The sequence below is a fragment of the Lepisosteus platostomus genome, chromosome 9 (assembly GCF_059453375.1).
Source record: "Lepisosteus platostomus isolate fLepPlt1 chromosome 9, fLepPlt1.hap1, whole genome shotgun sequence".
NCBI lineage: Eukaryota > Metazoa > Chordata > Actinopteri > Semionotiformes > Lepisosteidae > Lepisosteus > Lepisosteus platostomus.
In genome coordinates, this window is record NC_142619.1 from 21,997,444 (window position 1) to 22,016,664 (window position 19,221).

Consider the following 19,221-nt stretch of genomic DNA (forward strand, 5'->3'; position numbering starts at 1 on the left):
GAGAGCAGTGATTATTCCAGTATTGATTTTTTTTAATAGAGTGAGAAGAAATGTCTTTGGCTGAGTGGCTGGTTTTGAAATGGAGAAAAAGTAACTGAGTTTTAGGTACTGTTTCCACTATCTTGTATGCGTTAAAGACACTGGCTTTGGTTTAGTCTTTATTTTGGTTAGGATTATTTTATACTTTCCTCAGTACTTGGTATGATGGTGCTCGTAAAGTCCCCTCCAGTCCTACAGAGCTTGAAGGAGTGTGAGGGCTGGCTAGCTGCCTCAGCTTTCTCTGATGGCTGGTTTCTTCTTTGGTTGAAGACAAGGAATGCACCTGACATTTGTAAACAATCCTGGTACCACAGCTCCTGGTGACAAGATAAGCTGCTGTGAATTTGTTAAACCAGCTGGTAATGCCTTGGTCTATGGGCCCTCAATGGAAGCTTGAGTTCAAGGAAAAAGAGGGTTCATGAGGTAGAAGAGAGAAGATTGGATAATGAAGGACATAGAGGGAGTAAGGTTTGTGTAGAATATAAGTAACATTATTGAAGGCATTTGATAGAGAAGATGATGAATGTTTTAATGAGGCCAACCAGTTATGGTGAATAAATCTGTGGCTGTTAAGACTTCAGTTATTTAAATGCCACCAGAGTGGAACTAAGAGGACTGATTGGGTAACGGGAATAAGCTTAGGACCATGGCTGTATAGTAAGTGTTGTATTGTGCTGCCTTTACTTTACTTTTCTAAGCAAAGCATATATGCCTTACATACCACTCCTGACTATGTGGTAATTGTTAGGAAACCCTGATGGAGAGAAATGAGGACCTTGTGCAGATGCAGGAGTGGATAGTTGACAAGGCAGGCGAACAATCTAATACGATAGGCGAGCTCGTGGTCCAAAGGAAAAGGGTGTATCAGAATCCAGGAAGTACAATAGAAACGAACAATCCGAAGCAAGAGGCAAGGTCGTGGTCAAAAGGAGTAAGGTAGGTCAGAATCCGGGGAGAACACGGGAAGCAAACAATCTGAGACGAGAGGTGAGATCCAAAGTCCAAAAGGCAAAAGGGGAGTCCAGAATCTAGAATATACGAGGTACGGAAAAACGCCAGGTAGAGCTCTCAATGAGTAGACTCAATACCGAGCAGCGGGAAGCGGGTTAGGATGGTATAAATAGCGCAGCGTGCCGCACGGTAGAGCGTGTGCAGGTGGGTTAACACGTGCGGCGACGCCTGTTATTATTAACCCGCTGCTGGTGCTGATTAGTTCGCTTATGGGTTGATCTCCGTTGACTAGCGGTCGTGACAGAAGAGGTTTTTGTTGTATAGCCTTTGCAGACTCTAAAAAGTTTTCCCTGGATCATATTACTTTTGCTTCCTGGGTTTCATTCAAATTGTGCTGGGAGGAAGGTCTATGCAAAAGGGGCATAGAGATGCTTTAAGAGAATCACACCCAATAATTTTGAAATGTTGGTGCTTGTGCTTAAAACAATTAAAACAAGCAACAATTAATAATCAGCTAAAGCCCTACATAAAAATAATTGTTATGTTACAACAACTTGAAATAAAAAGCATATAAAAAGTTCATTGACAGTAAAAGGACCTGAAGTCATTACATAGGCCAGATGTGTCAAGGTCTAGAGGCATTTTCCACATTACTTACCACCCACCATCTAGTGTTCTCTTAAAATTTTACAAGAAATGGATAAACATTTACAAACATTTAGCTGAGAAATTACTTTTAGTATGACTAGATAAAAATAGTTTTGACGATTGCATGTGTATAAATTAAATTTATTTACAAGTTCAAACCCACTGGTTGGGAGTAAGCACCAAAACACATCTCCCACACCCTCCATTTACATATATTCTTTCATCCATCCATTAAGGGCGAGCTGGGGTTTATTCTGGCAAGCATTGGTATAAGGTATGTTATAGCCTGGACAGGTTTCCAGTTTATCAGAGGACAAACACAGATATAGACACAGACACACACTTACAACAGGACCAATTTTCCCAGAAGCTAATTAACCTACCGGTATTGGGACTGTATTTTTAGACTGGGAGGAAAATGGAGCACCCAGAGGAAACCCACATGAACAAAGGGAGAGCATACTGTCATGCCTGACATCCCTCCCTAGAGGGCGCTCCATTACTCCCGTTATTGTCCTTGTGATTGAGTTCTCCAGGTGTACCTTCTAAGGTGTATTATTTAAAGACTAGCTCCTCCAGTCCTCGGGGCTCATCATTAGGGTAAGGATGTTGCGAGGCCCACCTGGCACCAGGAAACCCAACGTCTGTCTCCTGAGGGCATAGGCCTCATCCCCGACACCTCCCGCTTCCTGAGCCCGGGGTCTGGAGGATCTCACCCCGCACCCTTGGACCTCCATGTTTTGTCTGTCCATGTGTTCCTCCCTCCCGGGGATTTTAACCTTGTCGCGTTCCAGGATGGATCACTCAGTGATGGACTCTCGGACAGTGCCCTGACCTGCCTTTGGACCCGTTTGGATTCGGATGCCGTTCTTTGTCTCCCCCGTTCACTGTCTCACGGATTGTCACTATTATTTTGTGCACTTAAACCCCTGTGTGTTTCCTTTTACCACGCCTCCTGTTTTCTCCAGCTCTTACCGCATCGCATAGGGTCTACTACAAGACCTGACACGGATTTCAGTCCGTGTTTATGACACATACAAACTACACACAGATAGCACCTCATGTCCATCAGTGCTTTGATGCAGAAGTGCTAACCATTGTATCTCCATGCCACCCACACGCATCCTATGCATAGGGAATTATCCCAATGATTCCAATAATTCTCTGGAATGCACCCTCCATGTAAATCGAGAACTACCTATATTGAAGCATATCGTATGTATCTGGAAGTAATACCTAGCTTCTTACATATTAAGACAATAAAAGTAAAGCTCTTTTTTCATTGGCATCTGTACTGTATGTTGTAGTGATGTAAGAGTTGTAATTTACTGTAACAGAAAATGTAATTGACAAACAGAAAATTGCTAGCGCTGAGGAAACAATCACACATAATAATTTACAGTTTCACAGATTCTACATATATAAAACACAACTTATTGCCATAACACCGAAATATGCATAACAACAAACATAACAGAAAATATTTGTGAAACGATCTGCCATGATACTCAAGGATTGCAAAGATTAGTTTTTGACTATAACATGTTATAGTCTACTTAATAAGATTTATTTATCTCATATAATTAAATCACATATACATTTACTATCATGTACTGAACTATCAAATGTGTTTGGAATAATAGCTAAATTCCCAAGAATTAGAATGTCAATAAAGAAGTTTTATATTGAAAGACCTGCTGGCCAAATGTTCCTGTTGAGTTAAAACTTCCCATCGAGAAGATGAAGCTGGCTGGGTTGTTCCATGGACTGGCTTGGTAGCTATTTGCTCTGTGCAGGGAGTGTCCCCATTCAAAGAGAAAAGAGAATGTTTTGTCTAGCATTGCACACGACAGCTCTACAAGAAAATTAGCATCACTGAACTTCTGTCTTTAAAAGCCTGTACACAGTTGTCTTCCTTGCCACAAGTAAGACAGGTGAGAGAAGTCAGTAAATCAGCTATAGCTTGTTACTGAATATACTAAGATATTCATGATGTTGATAAAAAAAAGCCCAACTGTCTGCATTTTGTTGATCAAGCCAAAAAAAATGTTAGTTTGTGAACACTAGATGTCTTCTTTAGTAGTGAGGTAACCCATGAAAATGAGTTGTATGCTAGATTTTAAGGTACAACATCACAGTTGGTGATAATGTTATCAAGTATAGTCCTGGTACCCACCCTGCAACCCTGTGGATCTTGCTTTGGGTGATGGGCAGTGACCTTGATCCATTGTCTTAAGGAGAAACAGACTACAGACTCAATGGAACCCATCTGCACTATGCTGTATATCATTGGATAATTCAACATGATGATGTCTCTTATCTATTTATAATTGCAAGATGGACCATTTTGAGTCATATTTAACTCTTGCCATATTAACATTAACATCTTTGTATTGCAAAGTAGGTCTGCCTGCAGGTCTGGTGCCAATGGCCAGCTCACCATACAGCAAGTCCTTCGGTATTCTGCCGTCTTCCATTCGGGGATGTGCACTTGAGTGAAAATGTCTTTCCATGTGATTCCCAAGATTCTCCTTAGACAGCAAAAATGGAAGGAGTTGAGGTGACTCTCCTGCCGGATGTACAAGGTCCAGGTCTCGCTGCCATACAGTAGCATGCTAAGCATGCAGTCCCGATACACCTTTATCGTAGTTTTGATGGTCAGTATGTGGTTCTCCCAGACCTTCCTGGAAAGACGTGGCTTTACTGATGCGTTTGTTGAGCTCGGCATCTAAGGACAGGCTGCTGGTGATGATGGTATCGAGGTAGGTAAACTCCTTCAGGACTTTGAGGGTGTTTCCCCCGATGAATATCCTTGGACCATAATTAAAGTCCTGACCCATGATGTTGGTCTTCTTCAGGCTAATGGTAAGGCCAAACTCACTGCAGGCACGTGCAAAGCTATTGATGAGTCTCTGGAGACTTTCCTCAGAGTGTGCAACCAGGGCAGTGACATCAGCAAAGAGCATTTCCCTGTTCTGAACCTGGCGAACCATCATCTTTGCCCGGAGTCACTCCAGGTTGAAAAGCTTCCCCTTACTTCTAGTGCGAATGTAGACACCATCCTCGGAGGAACTGAAGGCGTATGAAAGCAACAAAGAGAAAAAAATGCCAAAGAGAGGACTATCTATATGGAAATGGGGATCCCAAGGAGAAGTCAGCAGAGTTTTAGGAAAAGATATATCTTTCCAGAAATGGGGACAGAGTATATGATATGGTGTGTATATATAGGTTTTGGGAAGTTTTTGTTAGGGTTCCTCATATAAAAAAGAAATAAAAAATGTATGTTTGGATTGTAAACTGTTAAGTAAATGAGTAGGACAGGCATAGTACAGAAAATGAGTGAGTACTATAAAAGAGGTGATGTACAGTAATTAGGAGTACCACTTCCTAATTTCTAGCAATGATCTACATTTCGTTATTGTTGGCAAACTAGTGACGTTTGCAGAGGATACTAAAACAAAAAGATTAGTAAACACTGTTGAAGCTGCAAAGGAATTTGTAAAATATTTAGTCAGAATCCAGGACTGGGAAAATACCTGTCTGTAGATGGCTGATGTAGACAAGAACAATTTGTTATTTATCAGTAGTTTGTGTGAAGATACTTTTGATTTAAGGGTTTGGCAAATTGTACACCTCATGGTAACAATAGGAAACATGGGGAAGCAAATATGGAATATATAGTAAATAACACATGAAATAAATCTAGGCAAAATATGTTATACATGTACAATGCAATATTAAGACTACATTTAAATTATTGTATACAACATGTCACCACATTGCAAAAAAGGTAACCTGATTGGAATCCCTCCTGAAAAACAATGATATCTATTCCCAGGTTCAAAATAAAGTCTGACTCAAAAAGAATTTAGCTGTTTTAGCCTGTCAGTCTAGAATAAGAGACTATTAAGGGATCTAATTTAAGTATCAAAATCATCAAAAGCACTAGGAATGTGAATCCATGAATGTTTTCAGAATCAATAATGAAACATGAAACAGAAAACACAAGTGGAAATAACTATGTTGAAGAGCAACTAAAATTGAGAAAAGGAAGTGTTGTTTTAGACAAAATGTTATAGCATCTAAAACAAGATTTTTAGATCCAGTGATTTTAAAGCTACAAATAATTCAGACAAGCAAGAAACAAGATCCTTAGATCAATAAGTTATTAGAAGCTAATAATAACCTTTCTTCTGTAGTGCCTTCTGTAGTGCCTTCTGAACCTTAGTGTTTCCATTTCTTAGATAGGAAAAAGTAGTTCTTAACTGTTCTATATTGCTACATAATATAAAAACATGAGTTCTCAATAGTGTAGCAAACCAGTGCTCTTTTACCCTTACAGCATTTCTCAGCATTGGCAAACTATAATGTTAAGGAACAGGTAAAGGTTTATTCCTCTTCTGGTTTCACCCAAAGAAGGCTCCACAGCAGAAATGTTGTGTTTCTTTTCTTCTGTTTTCATAATGTAATAAACCTTTACTTGTTCCTTCATTCCTTCGTAGCCTACACATGCTGACAGCTCCCTACTTGAACTAAAATACAATGTATGAAATTGAACGAAAAGCTGTTAAGCACCAAGTCACTGAGGCTCTAGCATCAGGCCCAGAAAGCCTTTACAGTCTAGAACAAGGTATTGAAAAGGAGTGAGAGAAGAGATATGTTGATTGTCTGGCAAACAAAATAGAGCATGCTGCTGCTATGGGAAACATGAACATAGTATATAAAATCACTTTATTGTCTCTGTGACAGCAGTTCTAACCACACTGCTCCTGTCAAAGAAAAAATGGCAATGTGATTACCACTGCATAAGCAAGCAGCTAGAAGGATCCAACATTTTCAAAAGGTACTCGACTGCACTGGCCCTGAAGAGCCAACCAACCCTCCAACAGCCGAAAAAGACATCAGCCTTGACACCAGTTCACCCAATATGGATGAGGTCAAGACAAGCGATCAGAGCACTGAGAAGCAGCAGATCACCATTCATAAATTTTATCTATGCATAGATGTTAAAGGCTAACATCACCACTTTCACCGATGTTCTGACTAATCTCTTCTACACCATTTAGATTAAAGAAATCATCCCACAGGGCTGGACAAAAGACCTCATTGTCAAGATTCCCAAAAAACAACAGACAAACACCTGCTAAGGGATCGTTCTACTACCAGTTCCATACAAGTATTTAGCAGATTCCTCCTCACGAGGATGGAAACTGGCAATGATATCAATATTATGCAAGAACAAGCAGGATTTAGAAAAGAATGAGGATGCATTAATCAGATGATTACATTGTGTAACATGCTAGAACAATGTCTGGAGTGGAACACCCGTCCTTGTATATCAAATCTGTAGACTTTCAAAAAACAGTACTGTATATATTATGACAGTCTGGAAGATTCTGTGAGCTTATGGCATACAGTACCATCCAAGATCATTACCATCATAACTCTATAACCAATTTCAATGTAGTTTAATTATGGGTAATACCCTCACTGACTGGTTTCCCATACAGTCAGAAGTGAGACAGAGATACAGTATGTCATCTCTCGCATCCTCTTCCTCACCATCATTGACTGGGTCATGACCCAAACCATCTCAGACAAATCTAGAACTTTCTAGTGGTCTCTATTCACCTACAGTGTACCTGAAGAATCTCTACTTTGCTGATGATCTCAGCCATCTTTTCAAATTCTGTTGGCTTGGCCATGTACTGAGAATAAAATCTGACCAGATACCAAAACTGGCCCTAGGGTGGACACCACATGGCACAAGAAAACCTCAAATTTCTAAAGCCACCTGGTGTAGGACAGTACAAGTATAGCTGGGCAAGCTGGCAATTTCTATTGGAATGAAGTACAATATGTTGCCATGGGCAGAAACAGGTGTAAGAAATAATTATGTCATTATGTCCCACATGGGATGAAGAGGATTAGTTAGTATATTTTAGACACCATTGATATAAGTTTTGTATTTATTACTTAAAACACTCCTTTTGAATTAATATATTATGACACATCAAGTGTCACAGTCATATTTCAGCACGACATAATAACTATATTTTGACATGTGAAGAAATTTTAATCTCATGTTTCGTTTTTCAATTATAAAAGTTAGCTTCACTTGCTCGACCTGTAATGTGAGTGGAGATTTAAAAAAAAAATTAATTACAGGAGTCTGTAAGTTCAAGAAGATGCATGACAGTAACTATTTACTTTTTTCTGGCTGTGCTAGGATCAAAAACAGGCCAAGCAACAATCCGTTTGAAGTGCATTTCTCATTGTTTGATTTCTCTATTAAAGAAATACATTCCAAATCTCAATCAAGTTCTGGAGGAAAATCTGTGTCAGTTGTTGTAATTTAAGCTATTGTATCTTTAAATTTTAAGTAAAAGAATATATTTCATTTCAGTATTCAAATTCAGAGACTTGTCACCTGTCATTTAGTATCAAAGCTGTAATTTCTACAATATTTTGAAAGCATTTCCAAAAGTCTACAAATCTGTCCTTCTATAATGTCATATCTCTCCATAGTCTTAACTATTGCAGTTTTTACACCCTGTAAGAGGACCCGGGGAAGGGTCATTTATAACTGGTATTTCCAGAACGAAACACTGAAGATACTCGATATAGACCTGGGCAAGATGGCCACCCAGGATAACCAGCTGACCCGCTATTGGGGAAAAGCCTACGCAGTGAAACAGGGAGACACAGCTGAACGACATTAGGAAACAGGATATAAATGCCCCAGAAGCGATGAGCCAGTGCTGAAGCCGATAAGGTGAAAGCGTTTTGGAGGAAGGAGAGATTTAGGAGTGTACTGAAAGGAATTAAAGAATAACGAACTATTGGATACGGTTTTGACAAAGATTACGGATTACGGCTTGGATACGGCACAGAGTAGTGTGGACATACCGATTTAGGACTTAGGATCATTTAAGGATACTGACAACGGATTGCGGCTCGGATTTGGAAAGACGTACCAATGAAGAACCAGAAGACCAGTGTGGTGTGAGTTAGATCTGTTTTACACCTGTTTTCCCCCGGTGACACCACAACCCTAAATGAGATGTCATTTAGAAAGTGACAATGAATGTCTTTGGAAGACAGAAGGGAGCCAGAGTACCCTGTGAAACAATGGAAGAATTATGCACACTCCACACATGATGTGTCCAAGTCCAGAATAAATCACAGGTCCCAGAATCAGGCAGTATTCACTTTTTATAAGAAAATGTTGATAACATCCACTAATGCTGGAATTGCAAAATAACATTACAACTAACTGTGTGGCAAGATCGTAAAAAAACATCACAGCATTTTTACCACATTGTATTATCTTAATGTAACATTTGTACAATGTTAAAAAAATAAGGTAATTCTTTCAATTCTGTCCATCATCTAACAGCAGTTCACAGGGGAACTGGAGCTTATCTCAGCAAGCAACAGGCACAAAGAACAATACTCCCTGGACGGGATGCCAGTCCATCACAGGGCACACTCAGACACCCATACCATGGCCAATTTTCACAGAAACCAGTAAACCTACAGTACTTGTGGGGGGAAACCTGAGCACAGGGAGAACTTACAAACTCCATGCAGAGTTCCTGGTAAGTCTTGTGGCAACCTGATGTTTATCTAGGAACCACATGTTTGTTTGTTTTTTTCAGTTTACTCCAATATTCCTACACTCTAATAAACTTTAATATATAAAATGACCACAGTTGAACATTTAAAATGTGAAAATCTGAAATTTAATGGGGGTTATTGAAAAATCCTTTATTGATTAGTTCTCCTTTTCTTAAAAAGTATCTCCTTATACTAATATAAGTAAAATAGCTAAGATATACAGTATAGGGTACCGATGTGAGGGTCTATATCTGTTTAACATCTCTAGGCCTGGAATTTCCAGCCAAGCTGTCACTAATTCATTTCTTTAAAGATATTAAGGAAAATAAATATTGCGAGATCAACCAAAGAAAGGGGCACAATAATGAGTTACTGATTTACAAATCTTACTCATCACTGCATTCCTCTATGCCTAACTTGAACTTAAGTTGGATACTAAAGGGGTTTTATATTTATGTGAATATTTAGATTTCAAATTTGCCATACACAGTTTGTCACTTATTCGTTAGTAATTGAAGATGGTCTTTTTTAGCATCAGTTTAGAGGGCAGGCATACTTGTGAGGGTGGTGGTGGAGGGGAGTCCCCATTACCTATAAAGCACTTGTGAAAAAGCACTATATAAGTTTAAGAAATTATTATTATTAAGACAATATTGAACAGACTGAGAAAATTAATTTTCTTATTTTTGTATTTTAACATAAAAATTGCCTGATGAGTTGTATCTAATATTTTCTACATATCAACAAAAGGTTTTTAGTTCTTGTTACATCTTAAATTTCAAACTGTTTTCTTTATTAGTTATACATAATTTAAGAGATCTTAGTCAAATTCACCACTGATGCCAAGTAGAAGCATATTCTGCCTCTTTAGAATTTAGAAGCAAAGGGAAGACAGCAGAATGTTTAGATTTTTCTAGTATTTTTTTTCTTTTTTCTCCGTTTGTATTCCATTGATATGTGGGAAAAGAAATATATTTTTGCCATTGTAAATCTTAATATTATCATGATACACAGAGAATATATAAAGCCTAGAATCTGTTCCCAAAAGAAAATATACTGAGGGAGATTTGTGGGTGATACACACAAACAAGGTATTTGTAGATATATTAATTTAATAAAGACTCAGTCTCGACACCAAATAAATGTGTAATTTTCTGTGACCTCTGTTACAGATACAGCTGTCTTGCATTTTTCTGCATATGGTCTTTCATAGACCTCAGATGGAGACAGATGAGGTCTTTCACAATCTTCCATTTCCAATTGCATCACAGAACTTACTGAGTCTCTCACGATGCACCCACCAAGTTATTTGTGTCCTTTGTTAAGGAGGTAGATCAGAGAAGGATTACATTTAATTTTCTGAACATCTGTTGCTTCACATGAAAAACAAGCTGAAGAAAACATGCGCATACTACCCTCAAACCTCCAGATTCAGAAAAAAACACTAAATAATTACAGAAATATCAATTCTAGATGCAAAATTATTTACATTGTAGTCAGTACCCTACATATATATCACTTTGAAATAGGAAAGATTGATGTATTAAAAAATTAAAGCTTTTTATAAGTTTCCAGAACCCTGTTTTAGATATACCAATACTTAATTGAAAGTTATTTACTGTATATGGAAGGCTTACATGAGACCTTTTAATATACAACTTGGGTTTGCAAATGAGATGAAGCCATTCACTCATCTAATGTAGCTTGTTTGGTTGCTATTAGCCAAGATATCCAAGGATATGATGCAGCCATTTCTTGAAATAAACCATTAGTCTTTGAAGTTGCCAGATCTCTTTTAAATATTTGGCATCCATAAAGTTCCATTAAGTTCAAATACTGTCATATCCATAGAAGTCTGGTCTCTCGGCTTCTACAAGTACATGTGTCAATGCTGCATCACTTCAACAAGAAAATGCCATTCTGTCAAAAATATAAAATAAATGAATAAGACTTAAACTTGTCAATAAAACTCAATGAATTTTAAAATGGGCTTATTTAAAATATATCAGAAGAAAGAATTTGGAATTTATTTAGCCTGCAAGCAAACAGATATATTTGTGACAAATGTGCCCCATTTGTCAACCAAAACGGATGCGTTTTGGTTTACTTATGCTTTGTGATAGTACTGTTACAGCCTTTTCACAATATTAACTGATGATTTCAATTAAAGAACATAATCTGTTTTTTTTTTATTTAAGCAGGAGAATGAGAAATAGTTTATACCCCAGTCATGAGTTTACAAAACTTAAATGAGAATTTTAAAATGCAAGCTTTTACCTTGGAAAACAAAAAGAAATCTGATAAAAGAAAAATAATTACCTTCAAATTCTAAATATCTTGTTGTTAAAGTACTGGCAACAAGTTTAAATCTGAACTAAACAACATCATAGCACACAGAAACACCCAGGATAGTCATGAACAATTTCAAAATGGAATACATTGATTTTATAATACCGTATCTACTTATGATATAATTAATATTAATAAGTGCATAATTACAGTATTGCAGCAACAATATTAGAACATAAGAACATAGGATATGAATTGGTTCAGGCCACTGGTTTGTTTTCCAGTGGCTAATTGACCAGTTATTCTAATTTATTTTTTGTGTAAAAAAGCACTACCCTAACTCTACAATAATGACAAAATAGCAATATTTTTCTTCTAATGTAGTGACAAAAACTCTAGATTTTAATTCAAAGGCTATTATGTTCAATTATGTTAACAGACAACATTTACAATACCAAATGAGCACATGAAACATACTATGGTCAGTAAAGTATAGTGCAAAAATGTCTGTACTGTAGACAAAAACCGATTAAAGCCTAACCAACAAAAACCTACTCTAAAACAACCCAACAACCAGCTATCGCTGTGAATCCTCTTATCTACCAGTCTTAATTATCCCCATGTGAATGAACTAATTCACTAAGAAAAACTAGAAACAAGATGTAAGTGTAGTGAAAGGTTTTAGAGAGTGTAGTCACAGTAAGTTTGGCCTAACCCGTTTGGCTGACAGCCAACCTCCTGGCCATAGGATGAGGAGACTAGGACGCCCATGCAGACTGGAAAGTGAACAAGGACCAGTTTAATAGGTGGAGGCGGGGTGGAGGAGTGATTCAAAAGGTGTATGCAAGGGAGAGAAGGGATTAATATAGTACTTATAATTTATATGTGAGGAAATGACATCAGAATTGATTACAAATTACTTAATGCTGAGGTTGATTGGCCATGGCTGTTGTCATCCCTAACAAACATGTATTATAAATTTCATTTAATAAACAATGTACCTATTGTGAACCTGTACACAGACAATAGAGACCTAATGGCCTCTAGTGGTAGGTCAGCTATAACTACCACCCTCTCAGCAGCTGGTCTGCCACATAAATGTTAAAAGATTTTTGTAGAATTTTCTTCTGTACAAGGTGTGAAAAATATCTGTTTCCCAGGAAATTATTAGCTGTAGAGAGCAACCAATATATGCGAGATGTGATGCATGTTGCTACATGAGATTAAGGATATGAGACCTTGACCAGTTTAGATATAAACGCTATTATACTGTACTGTAGGTGGTCTCTAAAAATATGAACAAAAAGAAAGTTTACTTATGCTCACAGTAGCAATGTATTCTTTAACAAAAAAATAATAATTAATTGTTAACAGATGACAAACAGGTGTGAATTCCATCTTTTGGTAACCACCTGCTACATGCATTAAGAATGGTATTCAATTTTTAAATTGGATAAAAGTAATATGAGCTGCTCAAACATCACAGCTTCCAAGAAAACCAGCACTTTGCATATCATGATCTGAACATTGCAGTGATAACGTTTGATATTTAGAATTGTGTGTATTGTGTAAATTGCAACAGGAGTTAAGGAGCTTTAGTATGTATTGAATACTTAACATCTGTTGGATCATTTGAATGTTGAAGGGGATGATAGATGTTACAATCATGGTACTGTTACAGCTATAGGCGACTAAGTGTCTCTAAGAGATCTTAAGATAAAGTTTGTAACACCTGGCAGTGTAAACATTTCCATCTTCAAAGTAAGAGGGAATGTTTACTGAGATGTATGGGGTCCTAATCCTGGGATCAAAAACATTTGTAGTTGTAAAGTTGATGGTAAATGATCATCAATGCAGTCCAGAAACACACCATATACAGATGCAGCCATTCAAAGTCCGCGGCACAGACACATACCAGAGGTAATTGGCTATGGCCTCGCGCATCGTGACGCGCGATGACGCAAAATACCACAGTACGTGATTGGTTGACCGACAGGGGCACTCGTGGTGCATTGGTCGGTCATAGAAAGATTTAAATGTCTTTACTGTGCCCGTTTTAGTATTGAATATTTATATGGAATTTTACCACTGAAGGGAAATCTTAGTAGCTGAGCATAAAATGAATAGGAGCATACTGTAACGCGTGTGAAGGCCATAAACGATATTAATTTTGGAACATAAACATACAGTATATGGCTGGTCTCGGTACTTTAAAGAAAACATACACACCAGTATTCCATTGCTCCCTAAACATTTTAAGCATCGAAGTCTTTAACTAACGTCATACCGGAGTCAACAAGCATACTTTTAGAATTTGATTAAAAGGGAATATAATATGGAATCGCATATCTAAAGAAATTAATAACGATATAATTATATTCATGTACCGCAACACAAGAATAGTACATGCTGTACGATGTCTGTTGATAATGTTTGTAGGGCTTTTTCAACACTCCTCATGCGACCTTGCCAGTGGCGCTGTGGGTTAGGTGCCTGACTCCCCCTTCACACGTTGGGTGTTCGAATCCAGCTGGAACCATGACTTTTTTTTTTAACAAACATTTCTTTGAAAAAATAAAATGTTTCCCTGGGTCAGAGATTAAATAAAACTTCACTCGCACCAAACAAATTTATATTTCTAAATATCACAACATGATCAAGTCATTTTAATAACAATGAATAGTCACCTATGCATTATAATATAAACATTTAGATTGATTTAAATCGCATTTAAATCACCTTTATTTAAAACCCATAAATAAAGCTGATACTATTTAGAAATTAACAATAGTAATAATAATGAACTTTATTGTATATGGCGCCTTTAAAGGTGGCTCCTCAAAGCGCTTTACAGGATAAAAACAATAACAACAATACTGTTAGGCTGGGAAAATTATTGTATTTTTTAAAGAAATACAAAATGAGATATAATGATGTGTTCCGGCTTAAACATTAACGAAGAGCATAACATGGGGGCGGCATAGCGGTCGGCTCTGGCTTTCCCATCTATACCGATGCACTGCAAGTACAACCCCCCTCTCTGTGGGAGTGCTGACTGTGACGAATTAAACCGGTTTCACAGGTACTTTCAAAGTAGAAGGGGGCGAGATTTCCAGCAAAAGACACCTCCCCCCCCTCTAATACACAGCGGGGTGAACATATTACGCAGAAGACAAAGATAGCGATTTATGTTGCATGTCCATTGTGCTGCTTTAATACAGTTTTAAATAATTAAAAGTCTAAACAGTATCAGCTTTATTTATGGGTTTTAAATAGAGGCGATTTAAACGCAATTTAAATCAATATAAATGTTTATATTGTAATGCATAGGTGACTATTGTTATTAAAATTACTTAAATTCGATCATGTTGTGATATTAAGAAATATAAATTTGTTTGGTGCGAGTGAAGTTTATTTAATCTCTGACCCAGGGAAACATTTTATTTTTTCAAAGAAATGTTTGTTAAAAAAAGCAATGGCTCCAGCTGGATTCAAACACCCGTGTGATGTGGGAGCCAGGCACCTAACCTACAGCACTACCGGCAAGGTTACATGAGGAGTGTTGAAAAAGCCCTACAAACATTATCAACAGACATCGTACAGCATGTACTATTCTTGTGTTGCGGTACATGAATATAATTATATCGTTATTAATTTCTTTAGATATGCGATTCCATATTATATTCCCTTTTAATCAAATTCTAAAAGTATGCTTGTTGACTCCGGTATGACGTTAGTTAAAGACTTCGATGCTTAAAATGTTTAGGGAGAAATGGAATACTGGTGTGTATGTTTTCTTTAAAGTACCGAGACCAGCCATATACTGTATGTTTATGTTCCAAAATTAATATCGTTTATGGCCTTCACACGTGTTACAGTATGCTCCTATTCATTTTATGCTCAGCTACTAAGATTTCCCTTCAGAGGTAAAATTAATTATTAATACTATTAGTAATATCTTCGTTAGAGACTTTGATGGCGACAGCTTAAACATGAGAGGTTGAGCTTTATTAGCTCCACCTTGCGGAAATTCCGGATACTATTATTTTACTTGCGGTACCACGTGGTATTATGAGGTACTATACTAGAATTTACGGTAACTCGCGGTAGACTGCGTGAAGCGCACCGCAAAACAATGCGGTATCACCCGCTTGTTTTGAATGGCTGCATCTGTAAGATCACATTAAGACACAGATGGGGAAAAAGAAGAGAGAGGAGAAGAGGAGAAGGAAAGGAGAGAAGGAAGGTCAGACCACAAGAGAAAGAGGAGCCAAGAAGAGTTGAAACTTGAAGCTTGTGCCAGGCGAGACCATCTACTTCATGATCATCCAGACAAACCCTGACTGGAGCTAAGTATTTGAACCTTACTAGAGGGGGCTTGCTGTTCTGTGTTTTTAGGGAACTTGGGATGCCCGAGTAAAAGATACCTTGGTTAAAGACAGCATCTGTTAAAGACAGGTGCATATTTAGAATAGGGAGATAAGCTACTATTTATTTTGTGGCATCCAGGTTTTCAGGGAAAGAGATTTAACTGCAGGTTGTATTGCACTAAGTTTAGAAGGCGACTAATCTCTTATTTTGGCCTCTGTAGGCATGATTTAAGAGTTTAATACTTAGTAGAAGTCTGGGGTTTTCTGGGTGATTAGGATGTTAGGCCTCTGGAATGCCTTGTCTGTATATACTGTAAGTATAATAACTTGTGTGTTGTATGTTTTGTTGTGTATAGTGTTCATATTGTCATTGTTAAGAAACATTTAACCAAGTGTGCCTGGATTATTACTCTGTTCACCAAAACTGTGCCATGCCTTTAATTGCAACTGCTTGGGTATATTCTGGAGAAATCACTTACAGGTTGGGGTCACGAATAATTATTATATTTATTGACTAAACTTATTGACTAGGTCAATTCCTAACATTCACCATTTTCGTAACCCCCTTGTGTAACAATATGCTATGCATTTGTCTTGTTGTATACTTGGATTGAACTTTGTCATCTTGCCTTGATCTTGACTGAAATGAAAAGTAGAAATAAGGTCAATGTTATATATTATGTATAAGGTTCAGAGGCACATACTGTAGGTTTGTGTCCTTATGTTTATCTTACTTTGAAAGGCACACTTTTGGTGTATACATACTGTAGTTGTCTACCTGCAGGATATCTGGATGCCTAGGTGTATTCATAAATGTCATCAACTTAGTTATCGCTGCACATTATCTAAAAATCTGTAGTCTGAGTTTTTTTCAATGATCAAAGGAATGATTCCTTTTCACTTTCCAAGGATTGATTTAATTCCGTATAACAATACAAGTGTATCAATATACTCAATTCTATATAGTGGTAACATTTTACTATAAATATTCGGTATTTATGGCTTAAAGTCTCTGAATACTGCAGTAGACTCTATAAAAATATAAATAAACAACTAACTGTGACACACCTACTTTCATTAGGAATACAAAGAAAAAACAAAAGTATACTTTTTTTTCTAGATGCACTGAGCTTTAAAGAAACTTGTATATTTACAATGCAATTTTAAATGCATATTAGATTTGACCCATTATCTTCTATCTTATTTATAATTCTATAAAATTCTATTGAATTGAATAATTGCATTCATTTTTGGAATAATTACATTAATTTCAGTTCATCTTCAAAAGCCTGATACCAGAGCCTTGAATGTAGACATTTTATTCTGAAACATGTTGAATTTCTTTGCACCGAGTGCACAAGAATGATTTGTGACAAAAACAGAATTTGTGAGATTCATTGTGGAAGAGATTTAAGTTTCAGAATGAATCATGTTGTTTAATATGACACTAGAAGAAACTGTTATTTAGAAGAAACTCAACAGGAGGTCAACTTCTAATCTCTCATTTCTACTCTTCAACATATAAACACTCACTGCCTTTTCACAACTTTGTACATTTCTATCACTCTCCCACCCCACGCTTGCAGCTGTCTCTCAAGTTCATTCCTCTTAAGTGATGGGAAGTGTGACAGTGCTGATCTTCAGCCACCACTGTCATTTCCTCAGCCAGGGAAGTTAATGACAAAGTATTATGTATGTTATTCCTTTATTCTTCATAGCATTATTAGAATTTACTAAATAAGTAAATTATGCTGAAGTAAGCCAATAAAGATTTTTTATGGACAAATGCTATGTACTACTTTCTATACTAACGTTTGAGAACTCTGCTTTTTGTTCTTCTTTCAGGACTGTTTAACTATAATTCCAATATGTATCGGGGAAACAAAATATGTTTTTCATTGCAAACAGGTTTAAGAAATGTTTAGTGGCACAAAGTTGAAAAGTTGCAATGCTAAAAAACTATTTTAATGTAATATATTTTAATTCAACATTTGTCTATTGAAATTTCTGCAGAAGAAGTGGACAGAATTACAAAGCATATTTTCCAAGATTCAACATTATACTGCATATAAAAGTCTGTTTTATTGTTCTGGATTAATAGAAATTAGATTATTCTGTCACATAAAAAACAGTTACAGCTGCTTATTCTGTTTATGAAATGATTTTAAAAACCACAACAGGACAATTGCTCCTCTTTCTGTCTACTTGTACATACATGTCATTAAAATAATGATATCTGCAATACTTATTGTAGAATAAATATAATATCCGTCCACCCATTTTCTAACTGCTTTATTCAATACAAAGTTGTGGTGGAGCCAGAGCCTGTTAAATATTCCCATTGCTCAGAGGAAAAGTATAGGATTGTTGCTGTAGTTATACAGACTCATTATGCAGAACAATGTGGTATCTTCCACACAGGGGGAAATGGGGGATTTAAACTTTAATTGCAGTCAGTCCAGGAAGGTGAGGGAGGGAAACAGTAGAATTTACCTCAAATAACCTGTAGACCTAAGAGCTACACCCAAAAGGCAGTGAATTGTGATTTGTGAATTGACTTTGCTTCATCCTTGAGAAAAACCTTTTTCCTTACAAATACAATCTGATTTTTACTAATTTTTAAAGAGAGAAACTATTAACAATCTGAAAAAAACAGATTGGCTGAGAGGTAGGTTTTATAATTATTTTTTTTCTTGTTTCTAGGAAACACACCAATGAACATTATTTTATATATAATTGCAATTATTTATTCAAGTTTATTAAATTAATCAAGCTTTTGTATAACTGCAGTTCTTATTTAATTTTGTTTTGTTTTAAAATTGTAGAAACATTTAAAGTGCCTTAATATTATAATTTAACACTACAGTGTAAATATAAATATACTGCGTAGTAGTATTCTTAGCAGCCTGGAGGTTTTTCTGGTTAGTCAGAAATTAGGCCTCCAAGATGTCTTGTTTGTAGAGTTGCTTGTATGTTAAACTTGGTGTTGTGTTTTCGTGTATGTTATTGTTATTCTTAATAAATATTAAGTTATTCCAGTCAGGGCCAGCCCTAGATTTTTGAGGGGCCCTAGGCAAGACCTTGGAAAAGGCCCTATCCACTCTACTATTTAGAACAATAAAATAAATTAATTATATAACTAGAAAACATTTATTAACCAGCTTCGAAGAACACATAATAACTTATAAACAAGAACACAAAACACACATTTTATAAAAATTGTGTATTTTAACATTTAAATTAATAAAAAAGTGTGAGATAATATGAAGAGGTTGCCACACATGCATGAAGACAAAGTGAGACT